Raw genomic sequence first — 27498 nt, forward strand, 5'->3', positions numbered from 1 at the left:
AAGAAGCAGACCCGATGCCTTGCAGAGCTTAGAAATCTAATCAGCGCGGTGGTGTGATATTTTTCTCTCCTTTCTCCCCTTAATGTTTCCCTTTTAAACGAGATATTAAAAATAGGAATATTAATTTGGCAGATGGTGCAATTGGGCTTTTGGCAGGAGCCTGCACAGTGTGTTGCGGAGTCGCAGACCTCCGTCTCCACGCTGGAGCACTGAGCGATGCTCTGGCTCCTCTCCAGGCACTGCCTTCCTCCAGCTCCTGCTCCCTCCTCCAACTCTCCGTGCCGGGAGAGCTGTCTGGGGCGGAGGGAGCTCCTGGGGGTCCTTCCCCCAGCTGCAGCCAAGTAGCTTTGATTTCCGACAGCTCTGAGCCATCGGGGAGGGTGGAGAGCTCGTTTCTGCTTTAATTGCGGCCAGGTTTGATGGCAGCAGGAGCTGCACGTGTGTAAACACAGCATCGCTTCGGCAGGGGGGAAGGTGAGACTCAGCCCTGGGTTTACGTGGGGCTGACAGGTACTGTGGGCTTTCTCCCGCGTGGAGAGGAACCCCTTCAGGAGGGTCCGTGGGAGCTGAGTGTGATGGGGCTTGTTGCAGACGTGGCAGGGAGTCAGTTAAAGCATTTCCAACCGGTGGGTTTTTAGCGATTTCTCTGGGCACTGTGTGCTTTTTTTTTTTTCCCCTTCTTCTTTTTGCTGGTGTTCTGGCTGGTCTCAGCTCCCGCCCAAGAGGAGGGGTCTGCTCTTTTATCGCTTTTCATTACCTGAATTTTCAGAAACACTACAGAGTCAAATTTCCCCTAAATTTTCTCTGCTGGAGCTTTGGCCCGACGCTGCAATTTCACCAAGGGCAAAATGAGCCCTAATTAATCCCCGCATCTATGTTGCATCCCTTTTGCCCAGCTGTAGCATCCTGTTACTGAGCATGTCTCTCCCCACGCTGTGTCTGAGCCCAGCCTCAGTTCCCGGGGGCTGTAACTCCTCCGGCCTCAGCAGGGTCCTGGGAACGGTCGGGAACAAAAGCGAGAGCCGGGTCTCCCACTTGGCGGTTCATTTTTCGTGACCGTACAAAGGTTTTTGGGTTGTTTTTTTTTTTTTTTCTTTCCAAATCTTTTGGCGTTTTTGTTGTTCTTTGAACTCCTTCCAGCTTGTCTGTATTTGTTACCACGCGATGCCCAGATCTGGGTGTGCTGCTTCAAATGGCAGCCTGACGAGCGCCGGGAAGAGCAGAATAATTACCTTGCTGGGCTGCAGCAGCCTGATGTTATTGACTTCTGTTCAATCGATCATCCCCCCCACCCCGCCCCCCCAGACCACTCTCTGTTGTATAGCTGTTTGGCCAGATATCTCCATACCGCCTCTGTCCTTTTGTTTATTCCTTCCTATGTGTTAATCTTTTGCATTTGTCCTGCTGAATCTCTTCGTATTGATTGCGGGCCACTTCTTTAATTTATCAAGCTTGTATTGTATTTTATTTCTGTCCTGCAAATTATTTGCTGCCCTCCCATCCCGGTAAAATGTTCAGATTTGATTAGCATACCCCTGGTCTGGTTTCCAAGTTGTTAATAAAACTATTGAATGGTATTGACCTCGCAGGGCACTCAGTGAGACCCCACTTAACATTTCTGCCCACTGGACTCGGAGCTGTTGAGGTACGCGTACATGTATTTTTAATCAGCAGCACATCTTTGTTCTTGTAATCCGTCTTATTTGCACCATGTAAAGAGCTGTATGATGTTTTGATAATAAAAATGATGATCTGTGCAGCTCCAGCCACCCGCCCGAGGATCTTCCCGGTGATAGATATAGTATCTGACACAATGGTCTTTGAGCCCGTGTCTGTTGATGAGCTGCCGATACCAATGGTCAGGATTTGTGGGAAGTCTGAAGTTAAAATATCATATTGCATCGTCAAAAAAACCCCACAACCAAACCCCGAGGCCTTGATCCTGTGACAAACCTTCCCTGTTCCCCAGAGCTTTCCCACCCCGCGCCCTGGCCAGCCTGGGGGCTTGGGTTTTTATGATGATGGCTGTGTTCAGCAGCCCTTTGGTCCTGCTCGGGGAAGGCGCATCAGCAAGAAACTTGCTCCTGTGGACTCTAATGAATGGTGAGCGTAAAAGCGGGCGGTTTTCAGAGGCAGGGGCCATGCCAAGCTGGTGTTGGGCCATGAGGCTGGTCCCTAGAGTGAGGGGAGAACCCAAAGTGTCAAGTCCCCAGCGCTGGGGTGGGTGGCAGTATCTCACACCTCCTCTGGCTTTTCCAGCCCCGGGGTTGTCTTGCCTTGTGATCAGATGCTCTGCCCCTCAAAAGAGCTTATCTTTAGCAGGTTTTCCTTGCTCTGTTGGGGATAGAAGTTGCCTTTAAGAAAAAAGGAGAAGTGACAGAGAAAAAAAAAAAAGAAATCTCCCTAATTCAGTTACATGCTTCTGACTGCCAGAACCAGCTTGCGTTTCACACGCCTGCTTTAGGTGATTGCTGCTTGCCAGCAATGGGTGCTGCTCCATTCCCCTCAGCGAGACAAGTCTCCAAGGCCGGTGCTTTCTGGGAGCATCCCCTTGGATCTGGTCCTGACTGATCCCGCAGATCCCTGGCTAGCGAATGTCAGCCTGTTCCTTGAGCACTGGTGGAAAATATGCTCCCAGCACAGGAGAAAAGCCTTAATAAAAATGAATCCTGTTGATCTGAGGTCATTTTAGAGAAGTTGGGGCTAAACTGCTCTGGCAAGCTTTGCCCTGGATGGGGCTCGTCTGACTTTCAACATCATCTTTTTAGGTTTTTTTTTTGTGGGTACTTCCCCTGCATGCTGCATTAAATGCCCTTTCGTTTTATCCGGCGTTAAAAGTAAAGGGAAGCTGACCTGTGATTATCCTGATTTTTCCCCTACTCTCCCGAGAAACGGGATGTTTTCCCCTTTGCCCTCCCTCCTCCTCCCCGGGGGCGAGCGTGGCTGTGCCCTGCTGCTCCCTTCCTCTGCGGGGTGTCTGGGCACTTTCCTCTGCCGGTGACAGCTCCTTTTCCTGCTAACTGTTATTGAGTTACGCAACCTCTTAATTGTCTCCTTTTCCTTGAAGACTAAATCAAAGCAACTCTTTAGTTTATTAGTCTCCTTGCTGTCTGTCAGAACCGACTTTTTTGACTGAGCCTCTGTCAGGTGATGCTCCTCCTCCCCCCGCTCCCAGCCACTCTGAAGGAATTCACCCGCCGGTGGTGTTTTTATGCCTCAGAGATGCATTTTGCGGAGTCCCCGTGGTCCTCAGTGAGAATTGCTCCCAGTTACTTGGGGGGAGTCAACTGAAGTGAAGAGAAGGGGTGGCCTGTCCTGGCCCAGCCATCTGGGCCTGTCCTGCATCCCTGGTGGACAACTGAGCTTCCAAAAGTGCTCAGTCTGAAGCCGAAAATCTGTCTGAGTGTGACATGGCCAAAGTCTCTGGTCTGCTGGTCAGAAACACCTCTTTCAACCACCTCCACCTCCAGGCAGAGCTCCTCCTGGCTCGTGCTGTCACCCCCGGGTCCCCATGTGCCTCTTGCTCCTGCTGCACACGTATCTGAACTGCTCCGTGTCTCCCTGAATGTTGCACATAACCTCCTGTCCCCTTCCCTCTGTGTCACCGGCGCGTGGTGGTCACCCGGGTGGAGGAGCCCTCTCCTCTCTGCACAAGGAGCAACGACCATGCCCGGTTCAGGGCTGGGGCTGGTGTTTGGCTTTCCCTGCAGATAAGCGGTCAGTGGGACTCCTAGCCTAGAAGCAGCCCAGTGGAGGTGGCCACCCTCACATGGTGCCTGTGCCAAGCCCAGCTCCTCTGGGGCAGTCAAACTTCAGGAAACCAAAAGCTTCTGCCAGCAAAATAATGAAGGGCCTTAAAGCCTAGGGGATCGAGATTCATTTGGTGAGGGCTAAATATTGCTCAAGAGCCAAATGTGTTTTGTTTTGTTTTGTTTTGTTTTTTTGACATCATGTAAGAGCTGCCTCTCCAAACAGCCTGATTTTCTTGTTTGGGACTCCCTACAGGGTACAGCCTGTCCTGGGCTGCAGAGACGCCCTGCATCTGGCTACACTGGACCTCAGCTGCCGAGATCAGTCCCGAGCAACGGTGAGACCAAAGGCATGAAGGTAAGAAACACAGCTCCTCCCTGATGCTCTGTCTGGCTGCTCAAGTAGCTCTGACACTTCTGGTGGCTGATCTCTGGAGGCCCCTGGAAGAGGGTCCCCTGCCTTGTGCCAGCGTCAGCCCCTGCCACCTCCTTCCTCCCCACCGCAGCCATCTGGGCACTTAGCTCTGGAGCAGCAGGACCCTCAGAAAACATGCTCTACAGCATAGTTCTCCATGCCTTAGCCAGAGCCCAGCCCCGGTGATGGTTGCATAGGCATGAACTTACCTCCTCTCTCTCCCGCGATGATAGGTCACCCATCTGCGCCACGGAACCCAAACCCGTTGGCTTTCCCTTTGCCTCCCCCATTTGGCCAGCCCTATAGAAAATGAGTCACTGGTACTTGGGCGTTCCCACGGAAATCTGCGGGACTAGTGTTGTGGGAGAGTACAGCTGCGCTTGAGGAAGAGCGGCAGAATCTGGCCCAGGGAGGCTGACATATGGCAGGGCAATATATGTCTCCTAGCATGTGGATCCCAAAATTATTCCTACAAGGTGCAGGGTTGCATTGATTGTATTACTGGATTATCAAATGATTAAAGCCATTAACAATCCACTCTTGAGCAATCAACGTAACAATGTTTAGTTGCCTTGCAGTAACAATTAAAAGATGAAGCAATTTGCAATAATTAGGTAGTATCTGGAAAAAAGTAGTCCTCATTAAGAGAAGTTAAAAAGACTTTTTCTTATGGTTGAGATGAACCTAGCAGGCCAATTTTGCTCTTCCTCGCCCTCGCTCCTTCCCCCCCCCCCACGTATAAGGAAAACAATCTGTTCTTTTTTAGGCTTTTATTCTGGAAAAGATCAAAGGGGATCTAATGCTTGGATGTCTCCCTCCACCGCACTCAGGGGGCGGTGGGAACCGCGGGACCACAGTGCCAGGGTTGGGAGCTCCTTTTCACAGGGAAGCTGTCCCGAGTCGCTGCTGAGTCGTCGGGCTGTTTTGCTGCCCGGTGGGATTTCAGACAGCAAAGTCTCAGCAGTTCCTCTAGTCAGGGGAGGTTCCTGGCAGCAAGCACTTGTTCAGGCACATGCCTGACTCTTCCCCTCCCTCCACCCCTCTCAGAGGACCGTGTGTCGCTTCCAGGCTTGCGTTGTCTTGGTAGCCCTTCAGGTGTCAATGAGCAAAATGGGAGGCAGACCAGGCTTGGGCACCCGCAGGTTGGTGGTCGCCCTGGCTGCTGGAGCAGATGACGTTGTGTTCTCCTCATGGCACTGAAGCGGCAGCTTGCGGGGTTATGGGAGTGCCGTGACCTGCACCCCCATCCGTGGGCTGCTCCTGCGCCTGGGGATGGCATGATTGCAACAAAGACACCCCCAGTAGATGGGTTTGCATGAGAACTCTTGTATGTAAGAAGAAAACGAATCCTCAAGGCTCAGAATCAATGCTTATTTAGCTGAACTCAAGCATTTAGAGGTCATGAGTCAGGATTTTGGGATACATGGTACTTGATGCTGGTCATAGCACTGTCCTCCTCCTGCAGTGGTCAATGTGCTGGTGTCCGCTCACCTATGTACGTACGTTATTAGTGGGCTTTGCTGTGTGCCGGTGGCTCAGAAGACTCTCCATTTCCTCACGCAGCAAAAAATAGACGTGTCCCTCTTCTGAGTCCAGCCTTCGTTGGGCACATACTTCGTTGATATTCCCTTATCTTTAGTGCCGTCAGCCGCAGGGAAGCAGTGGAAGAGGGGTGTGGGACGTGCTTTGTAGCACAGTCTCTGTATGAAAGCTGGGTGTACAAGTCTTGGTCTCTGTGTACGAAAGTCAAAACTAATCCAGTGCTGGAGTGTGGAAGTGAGTAATCATCGCGGAAGTGTACTGAGGACCTTTCCAGTAACAGGTTTGTCAGATCCATAGCTCAAGCAGGGATGGGTATGTTGCTTCACTTAAAAATAATCTCCTTGGTGACAGTCCAATCATCCTGTCTGGACGATTCTGCTCCAGAATGTCAAACAGATTTTCCACCTGAAGGTACGAGTGAAGACATTCAGGTCAATAAGTAATTACAGAAATTGGGATCTGGCTAGTACCCTGGGATTCCCTCTTCTGTGCTGGCAGAAGGAGCAGTGGCCAGGATCTTTTCTGGCTGGCAGCAGGCAGGGCTTTGATTTTCTGCACCACCCAAACGGCAGCCGGTCTGTGGCCTCCAAACCATACTGGGACACGTGTGTCCCTGGAGAAATGCCATCTATCTCCACATGGAGCTTATAACTGTACCGATGGTGCACAGGGGCTCGCAGGCGAGGTGGAAACGGTGTGAGTTCAGCAAACCGGCTTGGGGAGAGTGCACACAAACGGGGTTGCCACACTTGCCTGCAACTCCTTGGAACACAATGTACTGGGTGAAGTGGCCTCCACCCCATTTTGAGTCTATGTGGCATGCTGAAATGAACGGAGAACTTGGGCTATTCGATTCCCAACACCATGTACAGCCTTTAGAGAGAATATGGTGAGGGGGAAGGGCCTGGATTGCCACTGGTGATGCAGCACCAGTATGTCCTCCTCTGCTGTGTCCATATGGAGTACCATCTGGTGGCAGGATGCAGACTGTGCCTTCGCGCTTCCCTGGAACACGCAGCTGCTGGGATGCGCATTGCCATTCGAGGCACAAAAATTAGAAATTATATCAGATACTGTAAAGTTGTCATGAACGATGTGAACTGGTAGGAGCCGATGTTCTTTAGCAAACTACTGCTGTCACGAATAGAAAATGAGAATGGATTGAGCTCCATTAGGTCTGTGAGAGTAAATCATCTGCAGTTTCTGGAAAATTTAGAAATACGAGGATGCCCTGAAGGTATCCTTTGCTGATGGGAAGACTGGAGTGAAAAAGGCATTTAAGGCAGACAGGAAAGATGCGGTCACTATGATTATTTATATAGTCCTCACAACCAGAGCAGTATTTGAAACAAATGATCACAAATACCTCAGGCAATAGGACTTAGGCTCTTTAAACCTGGGCAGCAGTCTTGTACGTATTGCCCGTGGCTTTTTTTGACCTTCAGTGTCATGGCTGGGACGGGGCTGACACCAAACGGAAATCGTTCCACGTTCACCGTTGGGCGTGATAGATGTAGATCAGACAGGTTTGTTCTCGCGTTCAATGAAAGATGAACGTGGATTACAATGCGGGTGTAGCAGCGAGGACCTGACTCCATACATCATTGTCACTAGTCGACGTTGTTGGGCGCTGCTTGGATACATCATCCTTTTTTCACCCAAAGCTCATGCAAACCAGCCCCCCCGCCCTCCAACAGGAATTAAAGCTGGGGGGTCCCTGGTGCACGTGTGGCTGGAAGGAGCTGTTGGGTCGACTGCACCCAATGTGGTTACACCAAATCTCAGGTGCAAATTTTCTTCAAAAATACCAATATTCTCCCTCAGCCCCCAGGGAGATATCTGCTATTAGTTCCACCTGTGAGGGACCTCAACCCAACCCTTCCCAGTGCTCCTTGTCTGAGGTGTCTGCGGGGCTGTGTGTGCCCAGGCATGCAATGGGATCGCTGGCCCTGGGTCTTGGCTGGGTCTTGGCACAACCGTCGCAGCAGCAACGGTCTTGCGGTGATGGCTGGTGGGTTGAAACCCACCAAGTTGGTGGGTCGAAACCCAAGCGTGAGGCTTCTGCTTAGCATGTGGCAACAGATGGAGTCCCGCGGTGCTGGACCCACGGCCTGTGGGTGGCAATGGGAGGACTGGCACTGATGGTGCTTTGACTTGGGTGCATTAGAGGTACCTTGGGAGTCTGGGACCAGTGTTGCAAAAGCCGGTGATGGAATAGTGTTAGTCTTGGTCTATATTTACGTCGCAGACTTGGTATTCAGACTGCTTCCCAGAGTAATGGACTCTGCCGAAATAATTTATTCCTGATTCCAGTAGTGTGTGTGCATCTTTCTGCCTTTTATTCACAAATAAAAGTTATGTGGAATGCTGTCTTACAAGAACAGAAATATATTTAGTGATTCAGATGGTGTTATAAAGCATGAAAATGAAGCTCATGTTGTCAGTCAGTGGTATGCTAAGACGTATTTATACCTTTGGTCATAATTTCCTTGCTTTAAAATACCTAGTTCTGGGTTTGAAGGTGCACAGGAAAAGCAATAGCACTTAAAGAAGAAATGTAACAGAGATGCTTTAAAGAAAAACTCTGTGTGTGTGTGTGTGTATATATTTGTACGTATGTATATATAACGTACACTTTGTAATATCTATTTATCTATCTATAATAGGTTTTAAACCAAATATACTGTCAGTGTAAGACAGAGCCTTGTGCTTTCCTGACTTTGTTAGGAATTTTCAAAGTCTGAGCATGTCGTACAAGTCCTGCATTGACAAGGCTTATTAATGCGGAGGGTTTTATTCTAATGGGGCTAGGCACCCTGTTGTACTGGGCAACATACAGCTGCCTCCAGCAGCTTATGGTGCTGCTGCAAATTAATAGAAATAGATTAATCCCATTTCGGAAATGGGGATAAATTATATATTTGGTACCATCCAGGAAATCTGCAGCAGAATAAAAAATTGAGCCTCTGTCACTGACACCGAGTCCCCTCCAAGCGCTGCAGATATGAGCCCGTCCCACCTCTTGCCTGTATCAAAGGTTTCCAAGCGTTTTTAAGTCCTGGGCTCGGTTTGGCACGGTTTTATGGTACTTTTATGCCAATCTTGAAAGCAGCAATTATGTAATTGCTTGCAAAATCACCTATGGGGAAAGATTATACAATTCCTCACTCTGATTGCTACTAAAGTTAAACCTCCTGCAGTGCCTTTCAGGCTGCTGCCCGAGCCCCTGGCCATACCAGGGTAGGCGTAAGGTGCTCCCCACGGGTTCTCCCCTACCATCATGAATACCACCATGCTTCTGGCTTCGTCCCAGCCTGGGTTCCCATGGAACCCCAGGGGACCCCAGCAAAGGGTGCTGACCCTCAGCAAAAGGAGCTGTAGGGGAGGGTCTGCCCTGACCAGGCCCCATGTGCTGTTTGGCCACGGCTGTTGGGGAATGAAGTATTTTGGGTGCATGAAGCAGACTGAGTGCTTCTACGCTCTGATTTCTGCTAGCACCGCTTGTCCCTTTCCCCTGGAGAAGCAAAACGCATCCCTGCCCTCAGCGAAGGAGAAGCCTGGGTCCCGGGGCACGACTCGTCCTCCAGCCCAGGTGAGCTTCCCTGGCTGGTGGCTTGTCACAAATTCCCATTAGGGCTGGTGTTGCCACCACGATGGGTGGCCGGGGGTCAGCGAAAGATAAGTCAGGCCCTGCCTACGCGGTCAGATTCGCACTTGGACTAATTTCTGGTCACAATGGCAGCTGCTCAGCAGCACATACCGAGCACAGTACATGGGGAATTAATTAGCTGTGTACTTCTCCGAGGGAGTTATTCTGCTAATGCCCTGGGCACTGCAGCGATAACGTGCCTTCTGGAAGCATCAGGGTCAGCCCTGCCTTTCTGCTGCCGTAGCAGCTCTAGAGCTGCTGGGGCAGAGTTTTGCCTCTGTTTCCTCATTTTCCTCTGTTGAGGAGGCGAAGGCATCCACGGGGCCGTCCCTCCAGAGGCAGCCCTGGCTCCTGTGAGCTGGCGAGAAGGCATGACCTGCCCGAGAGCTCGCCGCATCTGCAGCGGGAGATGATTATTTTTCCCACTTGATCTTGTATTTTCACCTTGGGCTGCCATGCAAATAAGCTGGGAGACGGGCTGCGTGGCGGGGTTGGACCAGAAGCTGTCCAGAGGCCCTTTGCCTGTGCAGCTGTTTGATGTCTGCTCCCTCGCCCTGATCTATATATAGCCGAGAACTTTCTGCAAATTTGAAATTCGTTTTATGAAAATTTACCGAAACTTTCTCTAAACGCTCCCTTGTCCCTGCAGTTCTTGCGGAAAGGTCAGGCTGTTCTCATCAATGTATCGATTATGCATTTCTCCTTCTATTGATCCTGGTTAAAGACTGTCATGATAGGTGCGCTGGATACTAATCCCTAAACGCATGTTTGAAGGCTGCAGGAAAAGAGGAAGGATCTCCTAAAATTATTTTAAGGTTTGCTGGCTTTCTATGCGTCAGCCAGCAATTTACCCCTGTAGAACAGCCCTGAAAGCTTGGGGAAATGATAATGCCTCTGATTTCCAAATTTTTGATGTTAGGTATTTAAGGGAACAACAAAGCTTTAGTGACTGTGTGCAGCTTGAAAGGAGGAAGCGTTTCTTCCCATTCCAGCTTTGTGAAAGAGTATCTCTTTTGTACCAAAATACAGAAGGAAAAATATAATCCCGGTTGAGACCCGACCGTGTGTAATTTAGCATAAGCCTTTATGGTTCAGCTTCAGCAGCCCCTTACAGCCAGGACGAGCTGCATTTCTTGTGCAAGGCGGTGGCTTATCCCTAAATCTTCATTTCTTTTACTATGGGGCACAGGACCCATGGTGGCAGATGAGTTTGGCTGAATTATGTCCTGTGGTGCCGTCACGGCTCTGCTGACAGTCGAGTCTCACTTTCTTGCTCCGTGCTCAGTCCAATTCTGTCGGCTTCATTGTGAATTCCTTTCAAGCTGCAGGATGTAAGGCAGTAATTAGCATCGTTCCCTGCACAAGCACTGGAAAAGAGGCACCAGGGGATTGAACTAATATCCCCTCTGCAGGGGCTGCTTGCGAAGCAGTGGGCAGGACCAGCGGAGAAGGAGCAAGCCTCAACCAAAGTCTGCAGCCGAATGCGCTCCAAAGGCTTAGCCAGGTAGTCATGATGGGGGGTGGGTGATGGAAAAGTTCGCCTTCACTGTATGAAGCAGATAATGTAGCCAGGGCGTGTGGCTGATTCTGTTTGAGCACAAGAACAGTTCCCAGCAGCACATCTGGCTGATTTCTGCGGTGCCCTCCAAAGCAGGAGCCAGACCCATACCGTGCCAGCTCAGCACACAGATGGGTGAGGAGGAGGAGTGGGGTGGCAATGGTGAGGCTGCTCCTTCAACATGTCGTGGTTCAGGTGATGGGGACAGCAAGCATGGTACGGGCCGTCCAACCACACAGTGATGGGATGCAGATGCCAACCACCTGTAGACCCAACCAAGCTACCCTAAGACTGTTTGGCTCTCGTTAATAAGCTGCCAAAAAGATGGTAATTGGAGTCGTCTTTGCTGTTGCCAGTAGAAGCGTTTAATCATAGAATCACAGAATGGTTAATGTTGGAAGGAACATTGAAGATCATCCGGTGCCACCCCCCTGCCCTGGGCAGGGACACCTCCCACCAGACCAGGTTGCTCCAAGCCCCGTCCAACCTGGCCTTGAACCCCTCCAGGGATGGGGCAGCCACAGCTTCTCTGGGCAACCTGGGCCAGGGGCTCACCACCCTCACAGCAAAGAATTTCTTCCTCAGATCTCATCTAAATCTCCCCTCTTCCAGTTTGAAGCCATTATCCCTCATCCTATCACTACATGCCTTTGTAAAAAGTCCCTCCCCAGCTTTCCTGTAGGTCCCCTTTAGGGACTGGAAGGGGCTCTAAGGTCTCCCCGGAGCTTCCTCTTCTCCAGGCTGAACCCCCCCACCTCTCTCAGCAAAGACCTTGCGCCATCCAAGGCACCCAGCCCTCGGAGGTTGCAAGCAGAGTTAACACAACAAGCTTTGAGAGGAGGCTGTCAATAGCTGCCGGCATCGGAGAGGTGCGCGCTCCAACGATGGCCTGGCACAGCCCCTCGCTGCCGCTGCGCGGGGTGTGCTCAGCCGTGTTTCTAGACAGAGCAGTTCTGCAAAGACAACATTGATCTGAAATTTAAATCCAATGTAGTAACTTAAGCATTTTAAAATGCCTTGGAATCAATGAAAATGATTGAAGGCAAAATCCAGATGGCCACATAGCTGTATCATATAATACCAGCCAAAGGTTGTCTTTTTCTGAGCAAGGGTATCTTTTAACACAGACTTAGTCTTCAAAGAATTTTAAATGCTGCAAAATACTCATCCTAGAAAAAGTCTTTAATACGAACCTTTTTTCTGCCCCCCTTAGTAATCGTCAGTGCTGTCACTGGGATTGTGATCTAATCCTTTATGGATGTTTTTCTGCTTCATGCTTCCTAACGTTCCAGGAGTGAGTCATGTGCATTGGTGAGCCCGGCCGCCAGCAGCAGATCTGATTGAAAAATGCACGGAGATTGGCTGCGAATAGTCTCAGGGTCTGTCAGTGTCTCTGCCACAGAAGACCATCATAGCGGCTCTGGCTGGATAAGCCAGAAGATACTAGATGTGATGGGTATTTAGGACTTGTTTTCGGCACATGATCCTACTGATACTTCGCTCTCCAGTTGTGGATGTTCCGCTGGGTGCAAACATCACCGGAGCAGGCTGGATGGTTAGGTGACAGTCATTGCCTCCGATCAGACACAGGGACTTGGAGAGACAAAGAGTGAGGGGCTGGGATTTCTCGGGGTCCCTCGTAGGTCCTTGCACTGCCGAAGCTGTGAATGTATGGGATTTGCTCAGGGTACCGGACTCGATGGGAGGACTATTGTGGAAGTGCTATCTTCTGAAGGCTTGACTAAGCCTATGCCCATGTGTGCCTGGGGAATATTCTCTAACAGGTTTCTATTTAATATAAATGTACTCTAATATAAAAAGGAACTTCCACCCTTTGGGCTTCGGTGACCAACATCACCGTCTGCCAGCAGAAGGCATTTCAGGTGCAGTTGTGCTTAATCTTAGCTATGCAGCATGGGAAAAAGGGCTTTCTTCAGTTTCTTTTGAACCTGCAGCTAATCGTTTTCAGACAGTGAACTCTCCTACTTCTTGTATTGTGGGAAACAGTAAATAATTGTCCCCTTTATTTTTCCTACGTGACATTCCTGATTTTATAGCCTTTGCATGTATCCCTTTCCGAAGGGTAGGGAATGCCAGCCCAAGTAATGGCTTCTTGGATGGCAGCCCTTTCACAGCTATGGTCACATCTGTATTCTTTCCATACCATTTCCAGTTGAACGTGTCTGGAAGCTGCAGACCAAAACAGCGTGTTTCCCATCTCAAATACAAATACGCTGGGCAGCTCTGAGCAGTGCAGATCCCTGCAGATAACCTCCTCCACTGCGAGTATGGACCATTTATTCCCTTTTTTAGTTTTGTCTCCATTGAACAGTTGTTACTGCAAGAGAAGTTCTTTACTTTTGCGCGGTGGCTCCTTATGTTTCTTTAAAGCCCTTTGGTGAGAAGCGTTGCCAACAGCGCTTTGAGGATATGTTGGATCCCCCTTATTCCCGCACTGGTGACCCTGCGGAGTGTCTGTCCTGGGAGGTGACCTGAGGAGAGCAGCCTGCTCTCGAAGCCAGCTAGACAGGGTGCTTACAAATATGCGGCATCAACGCCTGTATTGTCTTAATCCCTGCCTCATATCCTAAATTTCCAGTTTCACATGGGCTGTACAAGGAGAAGAATCCAAGCGCAAGGCACTTGGCTATTCCAGTGGCGAAGACTGTGCGTGCGCACATGTATACACAAAGATTATTGCCACCTTTAGATTGGAATAAAAATTCCACACGAGCCATTTGGGACTACCCAATCTATAGATATTATTGAGCTAGGATCCTGTCTTCTGAAAAATCCCTGTTGTAAGGTTTTGATTGCGCCTCAGAAACTGCTAGAGGAATTGTATTTTAATGCGGTTTATTTTCCCCTCACAGCTCTCGGTAGGCACACACCCACATGAGGCTATTCTAAATGATAGTGTCATTACATTTGAACCCTTAGCAAAAGGATGTTTTTCAGCAATTGAATTCATATGTTTAATTTTGTTTTTTTGTTTTGTTTCTGTATGCAAATTAAGGTCTCCGCCGATACAAATACAGCTTTCTAGTAAGCCTGGAGGTGAAAAGCAAATGTTGAAATGAAAACTAGAGCTGTGCAAAGCTTTTTTTTTTTTTTAATGAGCTCCGAAAGGCATGGGCTTGAGTTCGCTACAACCTGAAATCTCAGTCCAGAGTCGTAGCAAAACCCAAATTACAGCAGGGTTCCCAGTCCCTGATAGCGTGGAAGGCAGAAGTTGAAGTGAATTTGTGGTAGCCGTGGGGTCCTTTTGCAGGTACGGGGGATGTCTGCGTTGGGATATGCTCTTTGGGACCCTCCTAAGGACTGATGATTGCCCTGATGTCCTGAAGCAAGTCACCAGGATGCCACTTTTTCCCTCAGCACACAAAAGCAGTGTTTATGTGTAATTCCTCTGGAGATGGGATTTTGCCCCCCCTGCTCTGTCGCAGCTCCATCAGGAGCAATACAGACCCCCATCCCTCTCCTTGCATTAAATCACGCTCGGGAAAAGCAGCAAGTCCTGCAGTACTTCCCACATCTGGGTATGGTAATGCGATACCCATGTCTTGAATGATAATGTTTTAACACAGACACATAAAACTTCCTGCTTTAAGACACGGAATGATCTGTAACTATTAGGGATTACAGCGGAATGTTCCTGTGGGGGGAGTTTGAATCCTAAGGCTGCTCATGGGATTTTAATACTCTTGTCTGGAAGAGCTGGTGCCAGTGGAAGTGTGCTGGATGAGACAGGCAATGGGTCTTGTCTTATCCCCATTCCTCTTTTCATATATTTTGATTTCCATCTGTGAGACATGCCTGTGTTTCAAGAGGTGAGCAGAGAGCGAGTGATGTGGACTATCAGTGGAAAGACTGAAGAGGGAGGCGGGAGAGCCCAGGGAAATGCATCAGGGAGGCAGAGCAGGACCGGAGACCAGGAGATGGCATGAACAAGTGGGGCTTTCGGTGAGCCATGAGTGATGGGAGCAGAGGGACTGAATGGTGGAAAGGCAGATGGACAAAAAATCCAGGGGGAGGCAAAAAATTGCGGACAGGTGAAAACAGAGACAGGAAGAAGGTTGAAATGGAGAGCAGGCACTGGACATGAAACAGAAAGGGATTGAAGAGGAGGAGAAGCCAGCAGAAGACATCTGGGAGAGATGCCATCCCTGCACTGCTCTGCGTGTGCACCCAAAGGGGGAAGAAGCAATTTCCCTGTTACTACTTAGCTTCAGCCACAGATTCTGGGTGTGGAGCAGGACCAAGAGCTGGTGCATGTTGCTGTACAAAAAGCTTGTCTCCACCTTCCAAAAGATTTAATGTAAGAGATGAGACAAACAGAAATGCAGACTTGGAGATGGAAAAGTAGAGGATAATGAGACTGTGGTCTGGACGTGCTAGTCACCTTTTTAGACGCTGTTTGAAACACATCAGCCATCTAATCAATGTCTATCTTTTTGCAGCACAAACTGGCATCTTAAGGAAATGTTTGGGGAGAACAACAAAGTGAATGTTTACAAAGACTCTGTATAATCATGAGGGGTAAGGAGAGAAAGTAAGAAAGTGTTTCCTGGGGAGTAGGACAGCAGAGGCTTGCAGCCTTGAGCTAAAAATGTGAGTGTCAGCTTGGACTGGGAGTGATGGTCAGTCGTGTGGAGAACACCCGCAGAGATGTACAGGTTATGTTTGGTACGACAGGGATCAGGGCTATGGAAAGGCTGTACACAATGGTGATGTGGTCGGGGAAGATGCTGATTTTGGCAGCAGGGTTCACCCTGAGCTTTAATTCCTCAAGATCAGGGAAGATGTTATGTTAATGGAGGTCTGAGATAATGAGAGCGCAGACAGCAACTCTGGCTGTGCAGCTGAATATGAAATGCAAGCAGACATAATGCAGAACTTTTAAAAATTCAGACCTGCTCTGGATAAGAGGTCGTAAAGCCTCCAAGTGGAAGATGGTGCCCGAGTAAGGTGCCTTAATGACCAGCAGCACAGCTACAGCATGGGGAGAAGGGAATGATCCTATGAAGGCAAGGGATGTCCTTTCCATAGCAGCAAGATTGCTATGGAGCTGCTGACCTGCGTGTGCCTTTCCGCTGCATCCCTGCACACAAGCATGTGAGCTCTCGCTCTTTGGAGCTAATGTACAGACATTGAAAGTTCTTAGAATCACAGAATGGTTTGGGTTGGAAAGGACCTTAAAGATCATCCAGTGCCGCCCCCTGCCCTGGGCAGGGACACCTCCCACCAGACCAGGTTGCTCCAAGCCCCATCCAGCCTGGCCTTGAACCCCTCCAGGGATGGGGCAGCCACAGCTTCTCTGGGCAACCTGGGCCAGGGGCTCACCACCCTCACAGCAAGGAATTTCTTACTAATATCTCATCTAAATCTCCCCTCTTCCAGTTTGAAGCCATTACCCCTCATCCTGTCACTACATGCCCTTGTAGAAGTCCCTCTCCAGCTTTCTTGTAGGCCCCCTTCAGAGTTCTGCCCATGAAGGTTTTTGTGTGCACCACAGCGGGTGGGATCCGGGTTTCGAGTATGTGAGGAGATGCCTCCTTCCCAGCGCTGGCACTGGCTCTCGTTTGAGCCAGTCTCACCAGTTGGTGTGCACCATGGAGTGTCCAGCTGCTCCTGGGGAGGGTTTGTAACACGCACTTTGTTGATCTGGAGCCTGGTGGGAAAGGACACCCAACAGCTCTGGTGCGCAGAGGCGGTGTTGGATGCCCTATATTTGGCTGCTGGCCTGGCAGGTCTCGCTGGGCTCCCAGAAAGCAGGAATCAGGGAAAAATGAGAGCATCGACTCCATTCAGGCATGGTCCCTGGGACCCCGTGGGACCAAGGCATCTGAACAAAACCCGCTTGCTTTGAGGGAGAAGCCGGATCCACTGTGCATGGGGAAAAACGAGGGCAGCACACAACGGAAAGCATAAGTTATCTTATTCTGTGTGTAAGAAAGATTCTTCTAGAGCAGGAAAGATTCACCTGGGGCAAGAGAAGAAATAACTCTAATCACCACCCACCTGCTCCTCTCAGGCATCCTTTCTAACGCCTGGCCTCGGCGTGGTGCTTCACCAGCTGCAGCAGAGCGAGATGGAGAGCTGCAGCGCGCAGGTCCTCCATTTACCCTTCTTTCATCCTCCCAGAGACCTCACAAAGAGCCGAGCAGAGGAGGAAGGCAGGGTTATTGTTTACCCATGGCTGCAGCGTGCAGGTGTGCAGCGCAGACTCACAGCTGCTGAGACAACCTGTGCTCGTCCCCAGCTGGGCAAACATCTGCCGAGGTGCTCCAGGATGATGAGTCTGTTGGTCATTTGTGTTTAACTCATCCTGCGTATCCCCGGATATTGTAGGGGAAGGGGATAGAATCCTAAGCCCTTAACTGTGAGCATCAAATCCACAGCACTGGTTTTTTGTTCTACATCCGCAGTTTGACAGCCACAAGTCCAGCTTTATGGCTAAGGCAAAAGCCTGCTTGGCAGCGGCTGTGTTTGTACTGTAGGCTCGCGATGGCTTTAAAGAGTGCTGTTTGGCAGTGCGCTTTTTAGGGCTCAGAAATGGTTAATTTCTCCTGTATTTCTCTGCATAGTTCCCATACTGCTCTACTTTACGCAGCGTCATTCATCACAGTGCCAGAGGTGTTGGGCGGTCACCCACGCCGGGCTGGGCATCACCATTGTGCCGCGGTCCAGCTCTGGCAGTGCCTCCCCATCCTCCTCACACCCGTCTTCCGGGCTGCTCCGGGAAAAGGCGCCTCAGCCTGCCTCAGGAGCACCATTAAGGGAGAAAACAAGCTGGCAGATATCAGTTTTGAGCCGTTCTTATCTGATTTATTGTGAAAGTCACCCCTTTTGATTTAGGCGGCGCTGATAGTGAAAGAGAAAACATGTGTTTCTAAAACAATGGCAATGAAAACATTTCTTGTCAGGGACTGTAGTTTATTCTCTTACTGCTTGAAAGGTAAAATATCCAGCAGGGAAGACACTGTGTCATCATAAAGCAAATGTGGATTATACAATACGACACTAACTTCCCGGGTAATGCTCAGAGTCGCTTCTGAGCACAAGTTATATCAAGGTGTTTGAGCTCAGCGATGGTACCAAAGCCCTTTCATCACCCGGAGATTTTCTAGACCCGGGTTGCGAGACCTGAAAATGTGGAGCCTCTGGCTGTGGCTTTTGTTCTTCTTTTCATATAAGCTCTTGGCCTGGGGCTTTTCTCCAGGGAAGGATCCCCACGGTTTTGTTCAACACCTCCTTCCTTCCCTACGTTAGGTGGCCCTCACATGAGACCCATCTCAGGGTACCTGAGCAGAAAAGTCTGTTCAGGATCAGCATTTGCTGCTTGAGACGGAGCATAACTTGGGTTTCGGTTGCCCGGAGGAGGTGCCGGTGCAGGTGCTCAGCAGCACATCCCCTGTCTCTGCCCCGGCTCTGCGCTCCCATCCCGTCTGACAGTGTTTTCTTTCCCCATTTGGCAAGCCAGCTCACCTCTAAGCCTTATCATATTTAAATGTTTAACTGCTCTCAGACCTTAATTAAGAGTAGTAGCAGCAGCAATAGCTGTAGCTGTCGGAATAGCAGCGATTTCTCCTATCTTAAATTTTAATGGCTTTTGTACAAGGCTTTGCAGAACGGGTGATTAATGGCACCTAGAGAGGCTGAGGTAAATGTTTCTCCATGCTGATTTTTGCCCTTTCTATTCATGACCCCCTTTCTTGACTTACGAAAAACTAAAAGTCCATTTAGAAATAATTCTGTGATTATATATATTTTTTTTTTCTGTGTTTCGGTAGGTGCTTAATACAGCACTTAATATATGTGTTGGATAGGAGCTGATCTCTTAAAGACCCAGCTCTTGGTGGTCTCCATGCCAACTCAGCTTTGCTTTGAGCAGTAATTACTAATATTGTTGGTAGTCTCCAAGGATTCGGTGGTTTTGGACACTAAGCTCCCCTAGGCTAACCTTTATTTTTTTTCATCTTTTGTACTAGGCTGAAAGGGGTAGATGGACTTTTCATTTGATAGAAACATCAGTGCCTGAAGTTTTATTGTTTTAGGTTTGTGGAATGGGTCATTGAGTCATAAGACGTGAAACATCCGTTTGCATTTGCAGTGAGACATCTAACAGAGTTGTAAGACCAAAAAAGAAAAGGAAAAAAAAAACCAAAAAACACCCATCAAAAGATGTGAAAACCCTCAGGTCAAGTGGCAGCATCATGATTATTCTCTGGTACAGAAAATATTTATTGTGGCTTGTAACCGTGTCCACCAGGCGGTTAATTAGCAAAGGCAGATATTGTCACAGTGGAGGTAAGTGAATGCAATTCATAGAAAATCCTCCAAGATAAGCAGCAGACATAAAGGTGATTAAGCTGTCAATAAAGAAGAAACACAGGGAGTGGGGAAAAGCAGGTGGATTTCAGTACATGCCCACAAACTAAACCTATGCCACAAAGCGGAGCGACCGTTTGCAGTGATAATATTTGTCCTCCTGCAATGCCTCTGAGTTTTAGCCGTGAACCGGGCTCCCACACCGCACTGATCCCGACCAAGGAATGCCTCTGCATTAAAGAGCTTATGATTTAAACATTAGTCAAGAGACAGCAGCCGGGCAGGAGCAGACAGGGAAGCGTGTACGTGGTGCCAGTGAGGACCACGCAGCGCAGTGCGGGCTGGCCCAGCATGACCACAACCTACCTGCTGTCATCTCCTCGTCTTGTAAGCAACACGACAAAGGCATTGGCATTTTGACAGCGCGTCTACCATGCAGAGATCTTCCCCAACGTTAATTAAGCATCGCAGAGCCCCAGCAGTATTATTACGAGCCCCGTTTTACAATCGGGAGATCCGAGGCGGGTTTGCGATGCTGGGCTGGGTAGCCTGAGGCTACTGGGCTGCGCGGTGGCAGAGTCAGGGGATGAACCTCACCATCCTCACCGGCACCCCCTCGCCTCTCCCAGCTGACTACACAGAGATGATTGTAAGAAGTATTTACTTGTATTTCAAAGAATGTGAACAAAGGCAGTAGCAAAAGCAAAACTTCAGATGACAGTGTGAAGAAAAATTATAATACTTTTCTGATTTTTTAGAATTACAGTATTGTCATCCTGTGTTGGAAAGAGCTCAGATCTCAGCTCCCAGGGTTTTTTTTTTGAGCTATATAGGAGCATCTCTGCTTCCTCTTAGCTTGGCACAGTCTAAGATTAGCATGTGAGCGCCTCTGGCTTACAGAGCCTAGCTGTACACGTGTGCCTTCTTCCTAGATCAGCAGAGAACCAGGTCCAGGTTTTGACAAATGGTTTGAGTTTATTGGGCCGTTCGTGCAGTGATGGACCTCTGCAGAACAGGTTCCCTGCCTCATGGTACTTCCCTCCCCAATAACAGGTGCGTGACGATAAATCTAAAATACTTCAAACAGATGTTTTGGGCCATGTCTAGGAAAGAGAGTAACCTTTGATGATTTTTATTTTGTCTTTCTGGAAACCTAATGTGTTTCCTATGGCGTATGACCACAATTCATTTCTAAGTGATTTTCCCTTGGCCAATTTCCATTTATCATTTAAATAATCTAGCAACAAAGAGGATGAGGTATTCTGCAAGAAGGTATATGACTCCGTAATCATTCTACCTTCATATCCCCTTTGGGGGGAATTATTAGAGATGAAATTACCTTCCTGGCTATCAAGCATTACCATTGTAACACGGATGGATAATATGACACCCCTGACACAAAGCCAAAGGCAGGTCGAGCTGAGCGTGCTGTACCCAAACCTGTAAATGACAGAGACTTGATTAAAATGAATGTGAGAAAGAAGACCAAGAGTGATGGGAGCCCTCTGCTAGCTTGCGGGAGAGTGGGGAATCTAGCTGTGATGGATCGCCTTTACTGTACTTCTCATTTGGACCATGATGGGGGGAATTTACCATCTTTACTGTCCTCTCGAGGGACCTTGTTCTGTACTTTTCATGGGCTTCAGGAGGAAACCGTGCCCACTGGACAGAGAGAAAAAGTCCTGCCACTGACATCCTGTACACCAGCATTGCACACCTGTGAAACTCGGTTTCCCCATTTCTCTGGTGATGAATCTTGTGCATCTTTTATCTGGGCTGCTGAGAGCTTTGGTTGGTGAACTTTAAGCGTGCTCCGTCATACAAAACTACACGGAAAAGTCAACGTTCTACATTAGCGGGACTATTTATTTTTCCTCCAGAGAGCCCTAGACCAGGCAACAGGATATTTCAGCACTTCTTTGCTCAACTTTTGGGCTGAGAAACTTACGTCAGATTTTTGCTTTTTATATTCCCAAGAGCTCTCTTTACATTTCTTGGGTAGGCAGCCATCTGTGGCATGTAACACTGAAGAACAGTGTCTAACGGAACTGAAATTACGGAGGAAAGTCAGGAAAAGACCATGTAGACTTGAATTTGGCGAAAGAAAAATCCATCTTCCTAGTACTATCAAGATTTTTGCCCTTAAGCAACTTAACGATGAGATGTCAGAAGTGATATGGGAGCCTTAATGGCCCCCAAGAGGATATATTGCCCCGTCGTAAACTGCCTTACAGACTGATTTAGAGTGTTGATAAATACAGATAGAGCCAAGGGGTCTTACATGACCTCCGATGGCGAGGACTTTGGCTTTAGTCATGGCTGGCGTGACTGTACAGTTGTTCCTATTGTTTAAAAACTGTGTTCTGTTGAAGATGAGGGTTTGCAGAGGGAATAGCGTACGGAGCTGTTTTCTTAAGGTACCATCTTCCTTTAAATAAGAAACACTGAAACTGGGCTTTCAGGATGAAAAATAAACAGAAGGGATGACCAAGAATTAACTTCCTCGGATGCAGGAAAGCAGGGCCAGAGGCATGGCTCTTGACAGGAGCTGTGCAAGCCCGTGGATCTGAGTAGTTCTACTCATCACGTCGTGTTGGTGCCGTCGGGATGCACTTGCCGCAAAGTATCCTGCTGACGGAGCAGAGAGGTTCTGAAGTCCTCTAACTTCATTTTCTGGTTCATCCTCGGGAATAGTTGTGCAAAGAGCGTGATTTATCATGACTGTTATGGTGATCTACCTTGATTTAGTGGTGAAATTACAATGATGGATCATACTTAATTATGATCATTAAAAGACATCAAAAATGTAATCGGCTGTTCATCATATACCTTATAAAGGGAAAAAAATACCTCAGGTTTTTAAAGACCGGGACTCTAGGTGTTGATAAAATTAGAATATGTTTTATTCATGCTGTGACACAGCGTTCTTTCTTCACTGATCTCCTCGTCCGGGCGTTTCACTTCAGAGGCATTGGGGAAGGATTTGAATGAGACTTTAATGAAGTATAAACAACCATGGGTCCTGGTTTTTCCACGGGCCCGTGGGGCGCAGGTCATGCCCCAAGTTAAGGAAATCCGCAGGGCTCTGTGTGGAGAGCTCATGTGGGGAGAGCTCATGCAACAGCACAAGCTGTGGCTCAGCACCCTGGCAAAAGCTGTTTGGATTCTGGGAACGCAAATTTGCCCCCATTTGACCTTGATTAAAGTCTAGCACAGTTTAATGAGGCAACATAAAATGCAAGTCAAATGCTCAATAGGGAAAATCTTGTCAGACATAAGGAACAATTGGGATCAAGTCAGTCAGGGCTTCCTTGGGCTTTTAATGACCTGTTAGATTCAGCTTTACTGTAGGGTTTTATCAAAAAAAATAAGTGGTAATGACTGAAGGGAGCATCATTAGTATTGGAGTGAAATGGCTAATGGCTCCAGATTGCTCACAGGTGTCAGGGAAGAAAAGTTTCTCCCTAGGCAGCGAGCTCTGTGATCACCACGAGCATTATTATTTGCACTGCAGGAGCGCCTATCAAGGTTAATGGAGATGCGACCCCCTTTTTGCCGGGGAGCCGTTGGGATGCGCGCGGAGGAGAGGGAACGGGAAGAGGGAGCTCAGCGCTGGCATCCCCGCCTTGGTGCGCAATCCGCTGAGCGGAGTTTGGCAAGAGCCAGGGAGGAACCATATGGTTGAAGGCAGGGACAGAAACATTTGATAAATATTACTATTATAATATGTTACTATTATAATTCAGTGCCATAACAGGAAAGGTAAGGTGTGATTTGATCATGCTCTATATCTATCTGAGGAGCAAACCTTTTTGTTGGACTCTTCTGCTCAGCAAAGTGTGGGAGTCCATGCAGGGAGCCAAACGCAGATGTATCTATCTGTGATGGTAATTAACATTGGTACCATTTACCACATTTCCTTTGGATCCTCAGAGTCTAGCTATGAGCGAGTCAAAGCAAGATACATTTTCTAAGAGGTTTGCTATTGTTCAAAAGAGAATTCAGGGAAGTCCAGTGGCCTCTATTATACAGCACTCCAACTCAGATGATTGCTTATCCTATTTGGCTTTAAAACCTGTAGCACATTATTATGCCCCAGTTAACAGATGGCAAACTGAGGACCGGAGAAGATGTGCCCAAGGTCATACAAGGTTGGGAGACTCGTAGGGTATGGAAAACATCTGGTAATGGCATGTTGTAGTGAAGCAATGCCACGGTGAGTCTCTGACAGTGGTCAGCAGGAGACGCAGAGAAGGTCCTTGAGGTCTTCACTCTCACGGAGGTGCTCGTTCCTGCGGGACACGGTGGGTGGCACGTGCAGGCATTTGAGCAGCAAATACAAATCTGACACAGTGGGACATTGCTGGCTCGTGCCCTGCGCAATAATCCCGGTCCCAGCCAGTCGCTATACAGCAAGCTTTTGACCTTTTTGTTTAGAATCGCTTCTCTTCTTGCCAAAAGGGCAAATACTTATAAGCGCGTTTCCTTCCCTCCTGTGGGCCCGGTATGCACGTAACACACTTTTCATCCTAAGAGCAAAGTGTTTTTGTAGAGACAATTGAAAGAAATTAAGAATGGCACATCATGATCATTTATATCATGTGTATCTCAGAAAGTTCATCAATTCATATTACATTAGGGAATATGTAAACGAAATGTGCACTCATTTGGCATAGTCCTCAGAGCAATTATTCTTCAGTTGATTTAGTACACTTGATAAAAATAAAGGTTAAGGAGGATGTTAATTTGGGATTTTTTTTTTTTGCTGTTTTTTTATAAAGTGTTGGAATGCAGATTAACTCCAGACTTTATAATACTGCATCCAATTCGCTATCATATAAAAATAACTTGCATAAATCAGAGGAGCAGGCCTGATCCTCGTGCTCCAATACTCTCAGGGAATTTTGACATTGACTTCTATAGGAGCAGGCCCAATGTCAAAACCTAGATATAACATGAATCCCTGCCAGACACGTTAGAGCTCTGCTAGGAACATCCTCATTGGAGCATAATGATTTGTGAGAGAGAGAGACACACTGTGAGCACTCCTGGGGTTGGGGGCCCTGGGCAAAATGTTGGTGGCAGAACTAATTCTAGTCTGAGGAAATGAGAAAGCCAGTGTCGTGAAATGTTGTTGCTTCCAAATCTCAGCCCATCAGACTGCTGGAGACCTACATTTTTCTGTCCGATTTTGGAGGTGGGGGATTGTTGGCAGGACATCCTCAGGAGACAGTGAAAAGAGATAAAACCACTGCAGCTTTTTTTTTTCCCCCTGAGTTCAAGAGAGAGTAGTGAAAAACCTGCCAGTGCTGCCCTAAAATTGCTAATGAAAGAGAGCGAGAGAGGCATTTGCTTCAATATGCTCAGCCAAAATGGGATTTTCAAAGGAGTCTGGATAAAGACATCAGACACAAAGAAATCAGTACCTAATAAAAGAACTTACCTGAGTCAATCCTGCTGATTGGCTTCAATAGCAGACATGTGGGTGTTGAAGCAGAATTCACTGCAGAAGTTAAAAAAAAAAAAAAATAGAGAGAATGAATAGGAAAAAGAAAAACGACATGCAAGTAGTAGGGAATGCTAAGAGCATGACTAGGAAAGGGTTCTTCCTCTGCAGGGTTAAGGGACTGCTCCACAGCAGCTGGGAGGAGTGCGAACAGTCTTTTCCCCTTAGGAATAAATCATGCCTATATCCCGACGTGGATCTGGGGGCAGATGGAGTGAAGGAAATCTCCACAGAAGAAAAACGGGATTATAAAAGTGAATAAGGAATTACATGGGAGTTATATACGGGAGATTTTGCTGTAGAAAAACGAGGTTACATATATAAACCTGTGGCTTAGTTCAGAAAACTCTTATCCATGGCTTTCTGACTGAGGAATCGCACATCTTCATCCTTTCTTTATCACCCGCACCTGTCACCAGAGCTGCGGGGACAACCCTTGTGTCCCTGGAGCTGCCTCAACCCATCGCAGCGATGGGAAAGGGCTTCCCCCCAAACACCCCACATGCATTTGGGGCTTGCAGAGAGCCCCTCCTGCCTGGAGAACCCCAGCAGCCACCACATGGCACCGGGAACCCACATGCAGGGAGCGAGAGTCGCTCGCGGTCCTTTCCCTGTCCTCGGCATTGCCGCCCCCAGGAAATCTGCTCCTGAGGGCGTTCTTAGCAACGGCGTCTGCAGAGGGATGGGAAGTCAGTGCTACACGTTATCCTTTCTGTATCACCCTTCTGTTCCGTGCCCAGGTGGGTCCCAGGTCCCGCAGACATGCACACATAAGCAGGGACAATTTTATTCTGCTCCTTTCACTTAGGGTTTATTTGGAATTGTATATGTAGGAGACCACTGGATTCATGAGCCATGCCAAGTTTCAGACTTCCTTGGTCCAAATCCCGTTGAACCATGTGCATCCAATTCTCCTCCCTCCCCGGCGCCTGTAGGAGCGGGGGAAGCGCTGGAACGCCCCGTGTGTGCATCACTGCAGAAAACAGCCTTGCCTTGGCTCGGGAAACGGGCACTATAATTAGGCACAGATCTTCTGTCCTAAACACAATGATCTGAGGATTTATTCCTATCGTTTGCGCATCCTCCGGTGGTTTTCGGTAGCGCTCTCCAAGTGTAGGCCTAAGGGTTTCCAGTGCGGATGGTTGGGAGCTCTAGTCTGCAAAGGGGCTTTTCTTCATATTATCAGAAAGCACAGGCAGACCCATGGTGCCTTACTTCCCTTACGCTCATTTTTTGGACCGACTAGTAAAACTCCACATTTGTACATTTTTGTAATAAGGGGAGCATGCTGAGCTGGAGTTCCTGAGATGCCAAATGTGATTTCACAGCCACTATCCAGAGAGGATTGCCCTTTAACGTCATCCAAGAAGTTGTTATACACCAAAATTATACTGTCACACATAAAATGGCCTAAGTAATTTGGAGTTATTTAATAAACTTTGCCTTGCTGTAATCCGCAAACAATTTATGATGTTCTTGAATTTCCTCATAATTCAGTTATTTCTTGCTAGATAGGTTGGATGAATAATTTGTGGCCCGCCAACTGCATGCAAGTGATTAATTAATTGCACGTTTCTTGATGCTGGGTTTTAAGTGTATTGGTCAGTTTAATTGGATCGGTAGGCCACATGGCGTACGTCTGTTCTCGGGTTGGATGGACGCTTCTCCTTGAAAGAAATCCTCCAAGAATAAAAATTCCTGATCCAGCATTTAAAGCAGGCACCCTGGCTGAAGCGCCAGGACGCAGGCAACCACAAACTCAATCAATTGCGTAAGTGCTATTGGCATCCCGGAAAGCGAAGTGCTGCATTGTGCAAGTCTTTTTCCAAAAGAGAGTATTTCAGCTTGAGAAAATATTCATGGAAGTATTACCTAATATTCACTTTGCCAAGCTCACTCCTGCCAGTAAGTTCAGTTGTTAAAACACATGTAAAGTACAAGCTCAACCGAAGCAAATTTCTATGAAAATTATGTACAGCACATGCTTTCATCCACTCTTCCTGGCTCTCGCAGTGCTGATATTAAAGGGATCAGCAACATCTCTCTTTGCACCATGTTTATTTCAGTTTTATATAACCTGAATGCCGTGTACATTCTGGCTCTGTCATTAATTTTAAGCTGGGTCAAATTCATACATATTAGATAATAAGCATTTTTAGTCCCCAAATGTGTGCGTTAATTAATTTTATTTCATTCAGCGTAATTGTCCTTATAGCTCTGTGCTCATTAAAAGAAGAGGTTGAGAATCCTCCTTTGTGCTAGGCTTAATTTGGGTAGAAATCACAGAAGCTGCCTCACAACTTCTCTGTCAATGCAGATGAGTTCTGACTTGCAAGCAACACCCCCCCCGTCCTCTCCGCCGCTATTACTGACTCAGGAGTCATTTCCAATTCCTCGGTGTAAGCACACATCACTCTAAGGAGAGAAATTACATCCAAAGGAGTCGAAATAGCCAGGAAGACCTAGTTTCGTACATTTTCCTTTTTAAAGACGGGAGTACATTGTACTGAATGGAATTGCCTACACCAAAGCAGGTGCTGGGGGTCTACCTGCTCATCGCCACCTCATCCAATTAATTTGGCCAGGGTCTAACATCGTCAAAAGAGCCTGGCCTCACCGGTGGGCACTGCTGCCAGGGGTCTCTTCCAGTGTGGATGCCCCATGTGGTGGGTTTCTAATGGGTGGCTGGCAGCATGTATAGGTGATAGACCCCAGTTTACAAGCAGGTCGTGGGTGATTATGTAGACC

General features: G+C 48.2%; 1 long non-coding RNA gene across 2 annotated transcripts in view; it reads left to right on the plus strand.

Annotated features, from left to right (window-relative positions):
• Nucleotides 1-305: 305 nt before the first annotated feature.
• The window catches only part of LOC134520941 (uncharacterized), a 42989-nt gene continuing 15796 nt past the window's right edge, over nt 306-27498 (plus strand). For both annotated transcript variants that reach the window (XR_010072588.1, XR_010072589.1), the window contains exons 1-2: nt 306-474; nt 4006-4107. This is a non-coding gene — a long non-coding RNA (uncharacterized LOC134520941). The remainder of the gene's footprint in view (nt 475-4005; nt 4108-27498) is intronic.

Source organism: Chroicocephalus ridibundus, chromosome 9, assembly GCF_963924245.1.
Source record: "Chroicocephalus ridibundus chromosome 9, bChrRid1.1, whole genome shotgun sequence".
NCBI classification, from domain to species: domain Eukaryota; kingdom Metazoa; phylum Chordata; class Aves; order Charadriiformes; family Laridae; genus Chroicocephalus; species Chroicocephalus ridibundus.